Here is a 16,219-nt window from a genome sequence, read left to right as displayed (position 1 = left end):
CTCAAAACAATTAGTACAAACTGCAAAACCTAGGTGATAACCTGCAGAAGCGTGTCACTTGCTCAAAATGGATAATTCATTCCTCAAAAGCAAGTATTCATGTCAATGAAAGTGTCACTGTCATCAAAATGAAAAGTTCTGACACCATTGTTTATGAACAAGATAGTCAAATGGCTTTGCCATGTTTTCGTTATGACAGTTCACTCTGTAAGTGTTTTCCAATGCAAAAAAAGTCAGATCTTGGTGACACTTTCTGAAAATGCTCAAGACAGCACTATACACTATTTGCACAGCCATTTGAAATCTACAGTTACACATTGCTGTATTTAGTGAGGTAAATGAGTACAAGACACGTATGTTTCAAATTTTTACTGCATATGCTCTTTGTAATTTTAATTTGTTCACAGCATTGTGCAAAAGAAAAATACAAACTAATTTACAACAAACATAAGAAACACCCTTTGGCCTTTGGGTAGAGCTGTGCACAACTGTAAACAATATTGCAGTACATATTGGAACTGAATTGGAACATACAACATACACAGTACTGTAAATCATTCATTCACATCCAGACGTTCCTGTCTGTCTGGCTATTGGATTCAGGAATGGGGAGTAGAGAGGGAGATATTCCACCAGCATCCTTTCATGTGCTGCAAACCACTGTGTGACCAGAATTGCGTGGTGAAAACGCACATTATCCCATACAACAACGTACTTGGTCAGATGGTCGCCATTTAGACCCCTCTCATTCTCAGGGACTATGTCCCTGTAAAGAGTGTCTAAAAAAGTCAGCAGATGTTGTGTGTTGTATGGACCAATGCGGGCATATGGGTGAGGACGCCGTTTTCTGAGATGGCTGCACACATTGTAATATTCCCTCCTCGTTGGCCTGGGACATCAGTGGTTGCTCTCTGTCCAATGCGATTCCTTCCACACCTTCTACCTTTTGCCAGATTGAAACCCGCCTCATCAACATATTTGAATGTGTGCAGCGATTCCCTGGCATCCAGCTCCATTCAGGGGAAAAATTATAAAGAAATGTATAAAATTAGCTTGACAGATTTTGACAACTAGTTCAACATATTTGTATGTAATGACTCAAGCAATGAAATGAGGACTATTAGTTTTATAGGGAATGACTATTCAGCAGTCATAAGTATAGTTCATTTTGACTGACATGACCTAAGCAAATGATAATGTTATAAAACAGCAGAGAATTGTATGAAAGCAATTGATGCATGTCCAAAAGCACTTGCAATTTGTTCGGAGGAATGAGAAACTGCTACTATGATGTGCACAAATTACAAAATGTTGTGGAGGTTGAACTAACAGTTATGAGAACTTTAATTCTGATCAGAGAAATGCACCAAAGCAATTGAGAAAAACTGTATTACCGAGGCGCGCGGCATTCAATGCAAAACAAGCACACTGTACACATATGGGCAGAAGACCAAATAAAACAGCTACTTGTGGGCACTCATAAAAACAACGCGGTGTACAAGTTGTTTAGCGAGAGGATGGTGGTAATGGGCTTCAATAGAACAATGGATCAATGCCATGTCAAAATAAAAAACTCTGCCTCCGCTGATCTGGAGTCAGACAGGGCTCGCCATATCTATGGGGCTCGCAGTCCAGTCCACACACACAGACACACACATGCGCGCGCGCACACACGGGCTTGCAGCCACACACACATTTCCACTCTCTATTGTCCAATAGACGAGCGCCATTTGCGACCGCGTGACATTGTTCCGAAAGTTTTGGTGCGCCTGACAAATTGCTGTGTGAATGCAGACGAACCAAATGAAGAATGCAACAATGTTGCAACTTCACCACCAGAACCGCACAGAGTCCACCAAAACTATATGTGAAAGCACCCTAAGTCACATCAAAACTCTGTCAACAGTTTCAGACAGCACCAGCAGATATCATGCTGACTAGTCTGGGTTAGCTAAAGTAGGCTACTCTATGAACCTTGTGGGTCTCACAGAAGGGCCACGTATCGGCCAAAAAAGAGGCATATATGAGGTATGATTTGCACGCTGCCCACAAAAGCTGATTGAATGAATGAAACAAGGTGTCAGGTGGCCAACCTAATTGTCCTTGAGTTCACCTATCATCTTAGCTGACATATACAAAATAATATCTAAAGATGTGTGATGGAGGAGAAGTTATAGGAAGCATGTCGTTGAGAGAGACAGGGGGCAGAGAGAGGGAGGGAGAAAGAGGGGGGAGAGAGAGGGAGACAAAGATAGGGAGGGAGCAAGAGAGAGAGGGAGGGAGAGAGAGGGAGGGAGAGAGAGAGGGGAGGGAGAGAGAGAGAGAAAGAGAGGGAGGGAGAGAGAGAGGGAGAAAGGGAGGGAGAGAGAGAGAACGAGAGGGAAGGAGAGAGAAAGGTGGGAGAGAGCGGGAGGGAGAGAGCGAGGGAGGGAGAGAGCGAGGGAGGGAGAGAGCGAGGGAGAGAGAAAGAGAAAGAGAGGGAGGGAGAGAGTTTTTGCTGTTTAGGAGGAGGGAGAGAGATAGGGTGGAGGGAGAGAGAGAGGGAGGGAGAGAGGGAGGGAGGGAGAGAGTGAGGGAGAGAGAGAGATGGAGGGAGAGAGAGAGGGAGGGGGAGAGAGTTTTGGCTCTTTAGGAGGATGGAGTTGACAGCTAGGCTTGGTTTTGTGAATAGTAACAAAGTCCAAAAAAAACAGAGAGTATGAATCCTTCTTTCTATTATGAAAACATTTAATTTTATTACAAAGCTACAATTATAATACACAAAAAGAAATAGATGTACAGTATATTGGTATGCGTGATCCCTTTTCTTTTCTTTTTTTTACAATTTTACAATTTAACAATTTAGTAATTTACAGATTCATTTACAGATTGTGAACAACAAGCAGGAGGGGTAGGGGAGAGTGGGGTAAGTAATGCCAATTTTTACTTAAAGTGCCTTTAAAGCAAGGAGATTACAGTAATGCCCCCAACTAAAATATGTACATATAGTTTAGGATGGTGTGCATCCCTGGGGACAATCACTTTGGATCTTAAATAAACTGTTTCAGAAATATAGCTTTAGAAAAAAAAGTGGTTTTGTGGCACAACTTGCCCTTGGTGCAGGGCCGGATTAACGACCGGGCCGACCGGGCCGCGGCCCGTGGGCCTCGAGTGATGAGGGGCCTCCAAAAAAAAGATTTTTTTTTTTTTTTTTGAGGCCCCTCGTCACTAGAGGCCCCAAATTATTATTTTATTTTTTTAACTTTTATTTTTTATTTTTTTGGAGGCCGCTCGTCACTCGAGGCCTTTTGGAGGCCCCTCGTCACTAGAGGCCCCAAATTATTATTATTATTTTTTTTACTTTTATTTTCTTTTCTTTTGGAGGCCCCTCGTCACTAGAGGCCCCAAATATTTGTTTATTTTTTTTTAACTTTTATTTTAAACATTTTTGGCGGCCCCTCGTCACTAGAGGCCCCACATTTTTTTTTATTTTTTTTTCTTATTTTGGAGATCGATGTCATACTGTGACACTGAATGATTGGCACTGACTGACGCTCTCTGATTGGCCACTGACATGTTTGCCCAATCCCGTGACGAGCTGTGTCTTTGCCCATTTCCTCGTCAAACAGCCTGCAAACTACCTAGCGTTCTATCGCCATGCTCTAAGACAAACTCTAACCTTAACCAACTTCGAAAGAGTGCCTAAGCTTAACCGTCGAAAGAACTTGCCGTCAGCCCGTCACACTCTAAGACAAACTCTAACCTTAACCAACTTCGAAAGAGTGCCTAAGCTTAACCAGTGTAGAAACAGGCATCGGCCAATCAGAGAGCGTCTTGCCAGAAATGCGGCTAGGTTTAGAAATAACGCGACTAGGGGCCTCCACACTACACACTAGTACTAGTACTAAATACCTATATGTCCCTATGCCATAAATGTCATGTATGTTGTGTATGTCATAAATGTCTATATGAATTGAAAATGGGGGACCCTGATGTAAACAAGACAAACTTCTTTCTCAGGTCTGCATCCCCTGCCTTAACAATTGTGTGTATTGAGCCGTACTGTATTGTACCCATTCTGCAATCTGTTAAATAAAGTTTTCATTCATTCATTCATTCAGTAAAAAAAATAAAAGAGATACGAAAATTTGAAATATAGGCCTCTCTCTTATACATGCCTCCTCCTAATACAAGCCTGGTATCCACTACAGTTGAAACAAATACAAGCCGGGGTTACTATTAGAGGAATTACGGTATTCTATATATTTTTTAAAGTGACATATAAAAACGCCACTGTGCGTGCGTGCACGTGTGTGTGGGGGGGCCTCCACAAGAATCTGGCCCAGGGGCCTCTGAAGTCTTAATCTGGCCTTGCCCTGGTGTGCGGTAAGTTGTGACATTGGAGAGAATACACTGCGGTAAATTGTGCCATTGATAATTTTAAGTAAAACAGATAATTTTTATCTCAAAAGCGTAAAAGCATACTGCAGATCTTCATCTCCTTTCCAACCTGACATATAGTCTTCCCCTGTTGCACCTCTTTCGCTGCTCTTTCCAACTTCTCAAGAGGAGTTGAAACCCTGTCTGTCTTCCGTTTGTATCTGTGTGGCATGATGGATTTTGGTCTAAAATTAAGAATATCACATAGTTTTAGTGATCAAATGTAAGAATACAATGTACAATAACAATAAAATACAATAAAGTAATATATATAGTTAATAATTATAAGTTGGGGCAACTTAACAAACAGAACATCTGGCACAACTTAACCCAGGCCCTTTGGCACAAATCACCCCAAGAGAGAAAAAAATGCATCCCCCAGCTGTTTTGAGCTAGCATCATGCTAACTGTATAGACTCATGGTGTAGCTTACTAAAGCACTAAAACATGTGTGAACTGTTTTCTAAGTTGTCTATAATTTGTCAAACACAGCAATAAAAAAACCTTGATCATACAAATTTTACTTTGGAGGGCAAAACAATGTTTTTTTTTAACTTAAATGTGCTTAAATGTGGGCTGACTTTGGTAGGTTGGAGATCAGGCAGGCCGCTGCATTCTGTATGAGTTAAAGTGGCTTGGTGGTGGTAGCTGGTAAACCAGCTAGCAGTGCATGGCAGCAGTCGAGGCGAGACATTGTTTATGGTTCACAGTCAAGCAATGTTAGACCCTGTGCTCAAATATACTAATACCTTTGATAATGCAGTAGATTAGTAGAACATATGGCTTGTTATACCATGTCATGCATCATGTTGTGTGAATAAATACACATGCAATTAAATCCATCTGTGAGCACCATTAGTGATGTCTCTGCTCTCTGCTAACGTGACTTAATTTGGCACGCTTGATTCTGTGTCCGCTCGGAGGAGAAGAAAAAGGCTGGAAACAAGTGGTTTGTGGAGCAATGGTCCGGGAGTGAAAGTTTGTTTTATTGGCAAACAGCAGCAAGGTAGTTTTCCAAAGCATTCAGATGATATCAAAATCTCTCAATGACACATCCAGCTGGGTCTCCTGACATGTGTGTCTCTTAATGTCAAGACTGCTCGGTATTTAAACACTTTCTCGACCCCCGTACCTAGTACTGGAGTCGACTAGTCCACATAGCATAATTTACATACATTTCTTTGAAAACAAAGGCTGACTTTCGTCCTAGACATTAACATGGTAATTCACTCATTCTGGCGTGGCTCTGGTGTGGAGGGTAATCTTGTTCCACCGGTATGTGGGTCCTCAATTCGTTTTAGTTTCGTTTGTGTGTGTCTGCCAACTTAATCAGGTTTACAAAGGTCAAGCCAAACTGTGGTCTGTTCCCAACTAGCCATTCTGAATAATGCTATAATAATGTTAAATAACCATTACTAATCAATCAAAAATACACTATAATATCAAATCTATTGGCCATATGAACATAAATGTTACTTCATTCCTCTCTTGTGGATGCCACAATGGGATCCACACAAGCAGAATTGTTTATGTTTTAATAAAGTTATTCCTATATTTAGCTTTAACTAAATTAAACCATTAATATTTTAATTGTATACTAAGATAACAATTATATTCAGTTTTCCTAGACATTTTTTTTTATGAAAATTAATATTAACCACAAGAGTAATTTATAAATTAATAAAAGAAATAATAATAAAAAGAAGGAACTACCGATCAAGTTAATAATAATAATAATAATAATAATAATAATAATAATAATAATAATAATAATAATAATAATAATAATAATAATAATAATAATAATAATAATAATAATAATAATAATAATAATAATAATAATAATAATAATAATAATAATAATAATAATACTGTGAAAGATAATAAAGAAAAGAAAGAAAGAAAGAAAGAAAGAATGTTAACATTATTAATACAAGAAATAATAATCCAAGAAATTAGTAATACTGGAAAAGATAAGAAAGAAAAGAAAGAAAGAAAGAAAGAAAGAAAGAAAGAAAGAATGTTAACATTATTAATACAAGAGATAATAATAAAAGATAATAAAGAAAAGAAATAAAGAAAGAATGTTAACATTATTAATACAAGACATAATAATCCAATGAGTTAGTAAACGAATTATAGTCCATTTGTCATAAAATTGAATTTGTAAAAATAAAAAATAAGAAATTGTGGTCGATCTTTGTCGTTGGTCTTCTGGTCATCCGTCAATCATTTTGTAGTGTTTGTAGTCCATCTGTCCATCTCCACTCTTTAAGAGAAATATAGCATTGTGTTTCTCTTAAATTTTTTCGCCATGCAAAGGCAATCAAGCATCGTAAATCTAAATTAAATGTTTTATTTTTTTTTCAGAAACTCTGGGGGGCCGAGACGACACCTGACAGGTGCCCTCTCGCAGTGTTCTCGTTCCAGTTGTTGCAGATCACCTTCTGTGGCCCCTGGTGTCGTCTCAGCCCCCCGGAGTTTCTGATGCGATGTGGTATATAGCTCCACCTCTCTCCACACTGGCTCCACCTCTCTCAACACACTTTTGTCGTCCCCTGCTGGACCTCTGTGCCTGGTTGGCTCCTGGTCGGAGCGCCTTTGTGTAGTTTCCTTGTGGACCCACAACTTGTAGAGACTTCTTGGCCATTAGTTGTTCCCTACTCTATCTATCTACTCTCACTCTATCTTCATAAAAAACAATAATTAACTAACTATAGTACAAATAATTTCATATTCTGATTCCACTTTGTGTGTGTTTTTCCTTAATTTGTTTTTCCTTTCTTAAATATTCAGTTTTATAATTTACCCTTTTTTATTCCAGATTGTTTCTCTTATCCGACAACTAACCCTGGGAGTGTATAATTTCTTGTTTATCTGTTTCACTATTTCTTTGGCTAATTAGTCTATATTTGTAGTTTTTTCTCCATACACTTACAATGTCTCATGTTGTCCATTTGCTTATGGAATAGTTTCTGATGGAACTTTCTTATTTCCTACTTACTGTTTCTAAAATTAATATTACACTTTTTCAACAATACATGGTCCATCTATTAACACACCCATCCTGGACTATATGCTGATCTCACTGTAGTGTTATTTTATTCTAATCTGTATTCTAGTGTCTCTTTGATTACATCAGCTCAGTTGCACAGACCTGGCCTGTTACTAATCCTATTTTATTTTGAATTGTATACTATGTCTATTGTGCTTATTATTTAATTTAGTTTATATTCCCTAATTTTCTTGACCTTGTCTTTGTCGAGTATTCTTGAAAGAACGTGAGACTACAACTGTGAACTGATCTGGTCATTTATTTAGCATAGCCATAACGTATGTTAACCTCCTGTTACCTTGAACTCCCCCCCTACACATAGCCCCAGGCTCATTCCTATTGGCCGGCCCTAACCTTACTTCCTGTTCGTCATAACAATAGACCCGGCCCACATAGATGGTCTAAACTAGGATAACACCACATCTCCCCTTTCTCGAGAACAAAGGGTAGACTGCCTTTGTCTCATCAAAACTTAGAGGATTATTCTGCCTCTTGTGTAGAAAGGTCTGTCCCCGTTTAACCCTGTAACACAAACAGTATTATTTATAGTGCCTTATACTAGACCCATAGCATTTACATTTTACATACCATATTTACATAACATTACATTTTTCTTGTTAATATACACATTTACTTATTATTATTATTATTATTATTATTATTATTATTATTATTATTATTATTATTATTATTATTATTATTATTATTATTATTATTATTATTATTATTATTATTATTATTATTATTATTATTATTATTATTATTATTATTATTATTTTTTACAATGTCAGATCCCCTTTTCCCCCAGTTCACAGGTCAAGCCTATTAGGTTTCACTACAGTTCTCCCAGACCGGGTTTTGAGAGAGAGAGTCCCTTTAGGTGCGGCTTGGGGTACCACACCCGGTGACATGGGAGCCTGCTCAGGAGTTGGCTCAGCCTGCTCAGGATTTGGCTCTGGCGTTTGGTGCTATAGTGGGGAACCTCTGTACTGTTCCGATGTCTGAAGAGGTATCAGGTGCAGGCGGTTACGTCTCACCACCCCCTGAAGTAGATCCACCAAGTATGACCTTGGAGTGGAGTGCTTCTGGAGCACTGTCCCAGACTCTTCAGCATCAGTGACCCATACTTGTTCTCCTGGTGACAAGTCACTGAGAGCTTTGGCACGGTGACGTCTGTTGTAATTTTCTCCTCCTTCCGAGCGAACGCACTGCAGTCCGGCAGCACAGGAACCAGCTGGGAGGGAATGGTTGGCACTGTGGTGCGGAGACGTCGGCCCATGAGAAGTTGAGCCGGGCTGTAACCACTCTGGAGAGGTGTGGCTCTGTAGGCGGGTAGAGCCAGATAAGGATCTCCAGCCTTTTTCAGCAGATTCTTCACTGTCTGGACTGCGCGTTCCGCTTTGCCATTACTTTGAGGAAACCTCGGGCTGCTAGTGACATGCCTGAATCCATATGTAGCTACAAAGGACACAAAGGCCTATCCAGAAAACTGTGGCCCGTTATCTGACATCAGGACCTCTGGGATGCCATGGCGGACGAAGATTGAGCTGAGGTGAACGATGACGTCGGTGGACCTGGTGTGAGATAATAGTGCAATCTCAACATACCTGGAGAAGCAGTCGACAACAAGCAGGTATGTCTTGCTTCCCAAGACAAACAGATCTGCCCCCAACTTCTGCCATGGTCTTTCAGGGCGTTCAGACACCATGAGTGGCTCTTTGTGGTTATGGCGCTCTTGTATGCATGTCCTGCAGTTGAGTACCATGTTATTTATCTGCTGCCCAAGTCCCGGGCCAACACACGGACTGATGAGCGCGCGCTTTACATTTCACCACGCCTTGGTGTCCCTCATGAATTTTGGCCAGCACGTCATTTCGCATTGTTGCTGGTATTACAAGCCGTGCTCCTTTCAACAGTAATCCATTTTCCACTGTGAGTGTATCTCACTCTGGCCAGTCGTTTTTCAACAGCGGTTCTTCATGTACATGCGCTGGCCATCCTTCTGTGCACAGTGTTATAATACGTGAGCAAACACTGTCAGCTTTCAGCTGTTCTTTCAGGTTTTCCATGTATGAGGCACTGACAGGTAGACTCTCTATAACAAAGTCCACGTATATGTTGGTGCTCTCCATCAGCTCTGTATCTCCTGCAGACATGCGTGACTCCACAGGTGCACGCGACAGCATGTCTGCTGTCCATAGTGACTTTTCTGGTACATGCACGATGGAGTATGAGTAGCGCATGAGCCTCATTCTGAAGCACTGGATTCTTGGCGGCAGCAGATCCCGTTCTTGGGCTCCAAGTAGACTGAGTAGGGGTTTGTGGTCGGTCTCCAGGCAGAAATGTTTCCCTATGAGGTAATCCCGGAACCTTTCACAGGCCCATGTGAGGGCTAGCGCCTCCTTCTCTACCTGCGCGTAGCGCTGCTCAGTTGGATTGAGCGAACGCGATGCATATGCCACAGGCTTCCATCCTTCCTCCTCTCTCTGGAGAAGAACGCCTCCCAATCCATATGATGATGCATCAGCTGACACTTTAGTGTCTCTGTTCGGGTCATACATAGCCAGCACAGGAGCAGAACACAGTGCCTTCTTCAGCGTTTCAAACGCCTTAGCCTGGTCCATGTCCCAGACCCAACAGTTTCTCTTTGAGAGGAGGTCACGAAGCGGCTTATCAGTTTTGGCCAGCTGGGGGATGAACTTTCCCAGCTGATTGACCATGCCGAGAAAACTCCTCAACTCAGTAACGTTCGTAGGCTCCACCAACTCTGTGATGGCCTCTGTCTTCCTCGGGTCAGGGCGGATGCCCTCCGATGTGATGTGAACCAGGAAAAGCATTTAACTCTTGGAGAACTCACATTTGTCCACATTCAGGGTGAGGCCAGCTTTTTCCACTCTTTGTAGCACAGCATGGAGTCGAGCATCATGCTCTTCCTGGTCCCGCCCCCACACTAATAGATCATCAATGTGGCAGACCACCCCTTCTAGCCCCTCTATGACCTCCGCCATCATGCACTGGAAGTGTTCGGGTGCTGAGGCGATTCCAATTGGAAGACGGTTAAAGTGGAATCGGCCAAAGGGTGTAATGAACGTGGTGTGGAATCTGCCAGAACCCCATGTTGGCATCCAATTTGCTGAATATTTTCGCTCGAGCAAGTGTCCCGAGATTCTGCTCTACTGACGGTAAAATGTACTTTTCACGGCACACATACTCGTTCAAGCCTGTCAAGTCCACACATAAACGCACCTTCTCGCTCTCTTTCTTGGGCACGACCACCATGCCGGCGCACCAGGCGGTCGGCTCCTTCACGCGGCTGATAACGCCCAGGCTTTCCATGCGTTGGAGCTCTTCCTTGACCTTCCCCACCAACAGCAGTGGAATTCTCCTAGGGGTTTTCAAGGAAATCGGCACAGCATTGGGTGTAAGCTTAATGTGGTATGATCTACCCAGCCCACTGCATAGCTTTGGGTAGCTCGTCTTGAGGGTCCCCTTGTCCACACTGTTGACAGGGATGAGCAGGCCCAGGGCTACTATGGCTGGCAACCCGAGCAATGGCGTACTCAGATTTTTTACCACATAGACTTTCTCCGTGGTGTGTTTGGCTCCCTTTCTCAGCTGCAGTCTGGCGAAACCCGACACATACAACGGAACCCGTCCTGGACCCAATAAGGGTCTCTCTGCTCTCTGGAGAAGAGCCTGCTGTGCATGGGAAAATATACTGTTAAACATTGTCTGTGACACAGCCGCAACATCCGGTGTCCAATTTGAAACTGATGCGTTTTCCCATTATGCCTATCTCAGCAGTCCATGCCTCTTGCTCAGATGTCACAGAGCCAAGAAAATAGCCCCTTTTCTCTTCTTCATCAATACCATGCACAGCCTTACCTGCACGGCACACACGCTGGTAGTGACCCATTTTTCCACAGGAATGGCACCTGACCTCATTTGCAGGGCACTCGTGTTTAGGGTGGCCCCCACATTTGTAGCACTGTAAGCTGTTTTGATTTTTACTCTGGCTGCTGTGTGGCTGTGCTCCATAACTTTTGTTTTTGGTGAAACTAGGCTTGTCATACTGCTGCCTGCCTTTAAACACTCTGTCCACAGAGCTAACACTATCCATGAGTTTTACACAACTGGCATTGCTCCTCAGTGTGTGTTGCTGTTTTTTAATCTCTTCTGATTGTCTAGCCATGTTAATGGCTTTTTCCAGGTCTAGATTTTTCTCCATCTGCATGCGTTCTGAGAGATGTGTGTTAGCCAGTCCCACTACGATCCTGTCCCTGATTAGCTCATCATGCAACGTCCCATAATTGCAGTGCTCTGCTAATCCCTACAGGGAAGTAACAAATGCATCCACAGTCTTGTTTGCTTCATGTTTGAGCATGTTAAAACGTGCACGTTCATACACAATGTTCTTTTTCACAACAAAGAAAGACTGAAAGCCATCCCGCACTTTACCGTATTCCAGCTGGTCTGTAGCACTGAGATTCAAGCCTCTCAAAACATCATCAGCTTCATCTCCCATACAGTAAATCAATGTGTTTACCTGATTTTCTTCGGAGCTTGCAGTTAAATTGCTTGCCTGACGGAACCTCTTGAATCTCCTGATCCATTTAGTCCACTAGAGCGGCTTGGAAAAATCAAAGGGCTCAGGCGGTTGGATGTTGAAAGTAGCCGCAGGTGCGTTAGCCATGATGCTACCTCCGACTCTACCTGGCTCTTTCTCCTCACCGTCACTAACTCCGACTCTACCTGGCTCCTTCTCCTCACCGTTACTCATGGAACCTCTTTATTCCACCTCTGAGGTAGACCTTTTGATCTGTTTCACAGCACTTCTGACACCATGTCGAGTATTCTTGAAAGAACGTGAGACTACAACTGTGAACTGATCTGGTCATTTATTTAGCATAGCCATAACGTACGTTAACCTCCTGTTACCTTGAACTCCCCCCCTACACATAGCCTCAGGCTCATTCCTATTGGCCGGCCCTAACCTTAATTCCTGTTCGTCATAACAATAGAGCCGGCCCACATAGATGATCTAAACTAGGATAACACCACAGTCTTAATTTTCTATTATTTAACCATCGTTGTACTTACCTCTCTTTAATCCTGTTTCAATCAGCTTTAGCCAGGCCAACTTTATTCCATTAACTTATCACTGTGTCATGTTTCTTCACTTATGTGTGTCAAATCTCAAGTGGCCTTACTCTCTGTTTGTTGTGTATTTATTTTTCTCTCCTGCCATTAAACATTTTCAGTCAATATGATTATAGTTAGCCAGTCTGGGTTAACCTAATTGCAGGATGACTTTTTGCATTTTACATCTCACAAGCTCTTTGAATTTGTATTCACTTTGTCTGGTGCATTATTAGTCCAGTGCTATGAGTCTGGAGATGTCATTATTCTGTGTTGATAGTGTCCTCAACGCCCATTGCAATTCCTGTATTTCACTTTCTTCACCTCCCCTTCTCTGTGATCACTCTTTCAGTAAGTCTTTGCTCACTGTGACTTTTACCACTTTGACCCTTTCAACCTCCTTCCAGTTAGAGTACACCTCTTCCATTCAGATGCAATCCTTCCCTTACTTAGATACACCTCCCCCCAATGGTCGAGCTGAATCTACACCGGTATGCCTTGCATCCAGCCGCAGACCCCCCCCATCCACCAGAGATGCAGGTCTCCCATTCCAGGGCAAGGTCTCCTCTATGAACGAGAGGTCCCCTTGTACCTTCGGGTGCAGTTTTAGGCTGAGTCTCTTTCCACTTCTTAGGCATTACCATCCAGATTCCTCTGAATCGACACACCTTAGCCCTCTGCTTCCCAGCATTTTCTTTTCAAAAACACCGATCACAAGAGGCACAACTCGCCTACTAACTCATTCGGTTTCGGCTTATTTTGGCCTGACTGTACATTGAGCCGGACGCATTTATGGTCTCCATGCCATACACTATCCGACCGGCCGGTGACCCAGTCGATCGCAACCTCATAGTCCGTCTTCAAGTCAGGACCCCAAGTGGCTAACTGCCCGTAGTGCCTATCAGCCACTTAGTTTAGAAACCGACAGTCTGATCCCCATCCCACTTGCTCTGGGTATGGAAACTTTTACCGTTTTCACCAGCCTTGCCTGTTTACAAAGGTGCATTGCCCCCCTGGCACATCGCCCCCTCTGCTAGGTGTGGACTATCGTCCACATACCACACGGTGCCCACATTTACTTACATGCGACATCCGTGCCGACTAGACGGTACCACGGTAAGATGTACTCATCTTTCACTAGACACGGAGGCTCTTCAGCATCTCCTCAACGCTATATACAGTCTTTTACATGCCCTCGGAACCTCACGGTTCCACCGCCGCCTGTTGAAGCCAAAACTCCGTCCCACTCTAACCCTGTCAGATGCAGAGAAGCTTGTCCATGCCTTTATCTCCTCAAGACTGGACTACTGTAACGGACTCTTCATCGGGATTTCTGGCAAGAGCATCCAAAAGCTGCAATACATCCAGAACAGCGCTGCCAGGATCCTGATGAGAGTCCGTAAACACGATCACATAACCCCCATCCTCCACTCACTACACTGGCTCCCCGTCTCATCCCGGATCAATTACAAAATCCTGATGCTCACCCATAACTGCATAAACGGACACGCACCCCTCTACCTTCAGGAACTCATCACTCCACAATCCTCCACCCGCACCCTCAGATCTGCAGGTAGCCTGCTCCTTCAGGTCCCCAATACCTGGCTCTGCACCATGGGTGACCGAGCCTTCTGCACGGCTGCACCACGCCTGTGGAACAGCCTCCCCATCCAGCTGAGGGCACCACAGAGCCTGGACTCTTTTAAAGCAGGCCTGAAAACCTACCTGTTCAAAAAGGCCTTTGACTGTTAGCATTTTATTTTTATTTTCTTGTGCTGTTGTTTTTTTCATTCTCTGTTTATACTATGTTTTTAATTAACTATGTTCTATTTTTATCTTATTTTTATTCTGTATTTTATTTGTTTTACTATGTTTTAACACTGTAGTGTAGCACTTTGGGATCCCAGCGAACAAAAAGTGCATTACAAATTCAATCTAATTCATTCATTATCATCCTTCCATACCAGCCTGTTTTCAGCGTACCCGTTGGGACAGCGTCGCTGTTGAGGGGAGGCCTATTTTCGCACTGCCATTGCTGAGTTAATGGCCTGTTTTGTCATTGTCTGAGTTGAGATTTCTCAACATTTTCCTTTTGCTCCAGAACTGTGATGTAGTCGTTAAGTAGGCTTCTCCTATTTTCTTTTCAAATTACTGTTCAGATTGTTTTTCAGAGACTTCATTTGTAATCGGCAGAAGAAAAAATGTACTCTGTACAATTTGTGTGTGGTGTATGTACGTGTGTATGTATGCATGTTTTTATATTGCTTCTAATATAGTTCTTGTGTCTCTTACACAAGCCTTCAGTTAGGTGACCTTGTCGTTGCCTGTACTCCCTGTCTCTTGATTCGTTATATTTTTACCTTTTTTACTTGATGGACATTTGTCACAGACTCTGTTCTCCCGGCGAGAGGCTGCAAAACAGTGCAAGATCAAAAGAGACATGTTTACTATACACATGTTTTGGTCATTCATAACATTCATTTCATATAGTTGTTTGAATTTGCCTAATATAGTCTCTGCCCCTTTTCCCCCCATGCAATTCTGGGGTAAGACGAGAAACGTGCCAAGGTGAAAGGTATGCAATTTTGTACAACTTCCAAGACCTGCCATACCAAGAGCTGATGAAGCAAGCAGAGGCACTTGTACACACCTTAAACCATGGAGGGCAATCTGATTTGGATGGGAAGGAGCTGGCTCAGGAGTTGGAAAATTTGATGTGATTGATGACTTTGCAGCGAGGAAGGCCAGAAGGATTGCACTGTAAATGGAAACCAGTAGGAGCTACAGGCTAACCTTGAAGTGTGATGATAGGGAGTGGAATATAAATAGTTTTTTAGACAAAGTGAATTTGTATTTTTTATTTATTTGTTTGTTTATTTAGCATATTATATTTTGATTATATATGTGTAACATATTTTACAATACATAATTTTCTTTTAAAGCAAATTTGCATGTTATTTTATTGTTTGTTATTGTTATTATTATTATTGATTGTTAGCTAAGTTGTTTGTTTTAATTCTTTAGTGTGCACTTTACATTTCTTCTTAATTTTCTTTGAAAGCAAATTTGCACATTCTTTTATTGTTTGTTATTGTTATTATTATTATTGTGTGTTAGCTAAGTTGTTTATTTGTTTTAATTATTTTGTGTGCACTTTACATTTATTCTTAGCTCTTGTTCTTGCTTGTTTTTTTGTGAGCGGCGTGACTCTGGCTTGTTTTAGGGAGGTGGGGACCACCCCCGAGTTGAGTGAGGAGGATGGGAGGATGTCTGGTGCTATGGTTTGGAGGAGTGGGGAGGGTAGCCGGTCCAGCTGGCATGTAGTCGGACGGTTCGACGTTACCAGTGTCAGGGTCTCGGCTTCTGTAATGGGAGAGAAAGATGACAGAGTGAAGGATGAGGTTCTCGATTCAGCATTTGGAATGGGTGGGGGTTGGGAGAAGGAGCTGCGGATGTTCTCCACTTTTTCCTCAAAGAAGATTGTGAAGTCTTCGGCAGAGAAAGATGAGGGGGGTGGGAGGGGAGTGAGGAGGGAGGACATGGTAGCATGCAGTTTGCGAAGATTCTTGGCAGAGGCCTCGATCCTATGGTGAAAGAAGGAAGCTT

Source organism: Notolepis coatsorum (genome assembly GCF_963971535.1).
Source record: "Notolepis coatsorum genome assembly, chromosome: 5".
NCBI lineage: Eukaryota > Metazoa > Chordata > Actinopteri > Aulopiformes > Paralepididae > Notolepis > Notolepis coatsorum.
The sequence above is the reverse complement of the archived record's forward strand: the minus strand, read 5'-3'. Positions refer to the sequence as shown.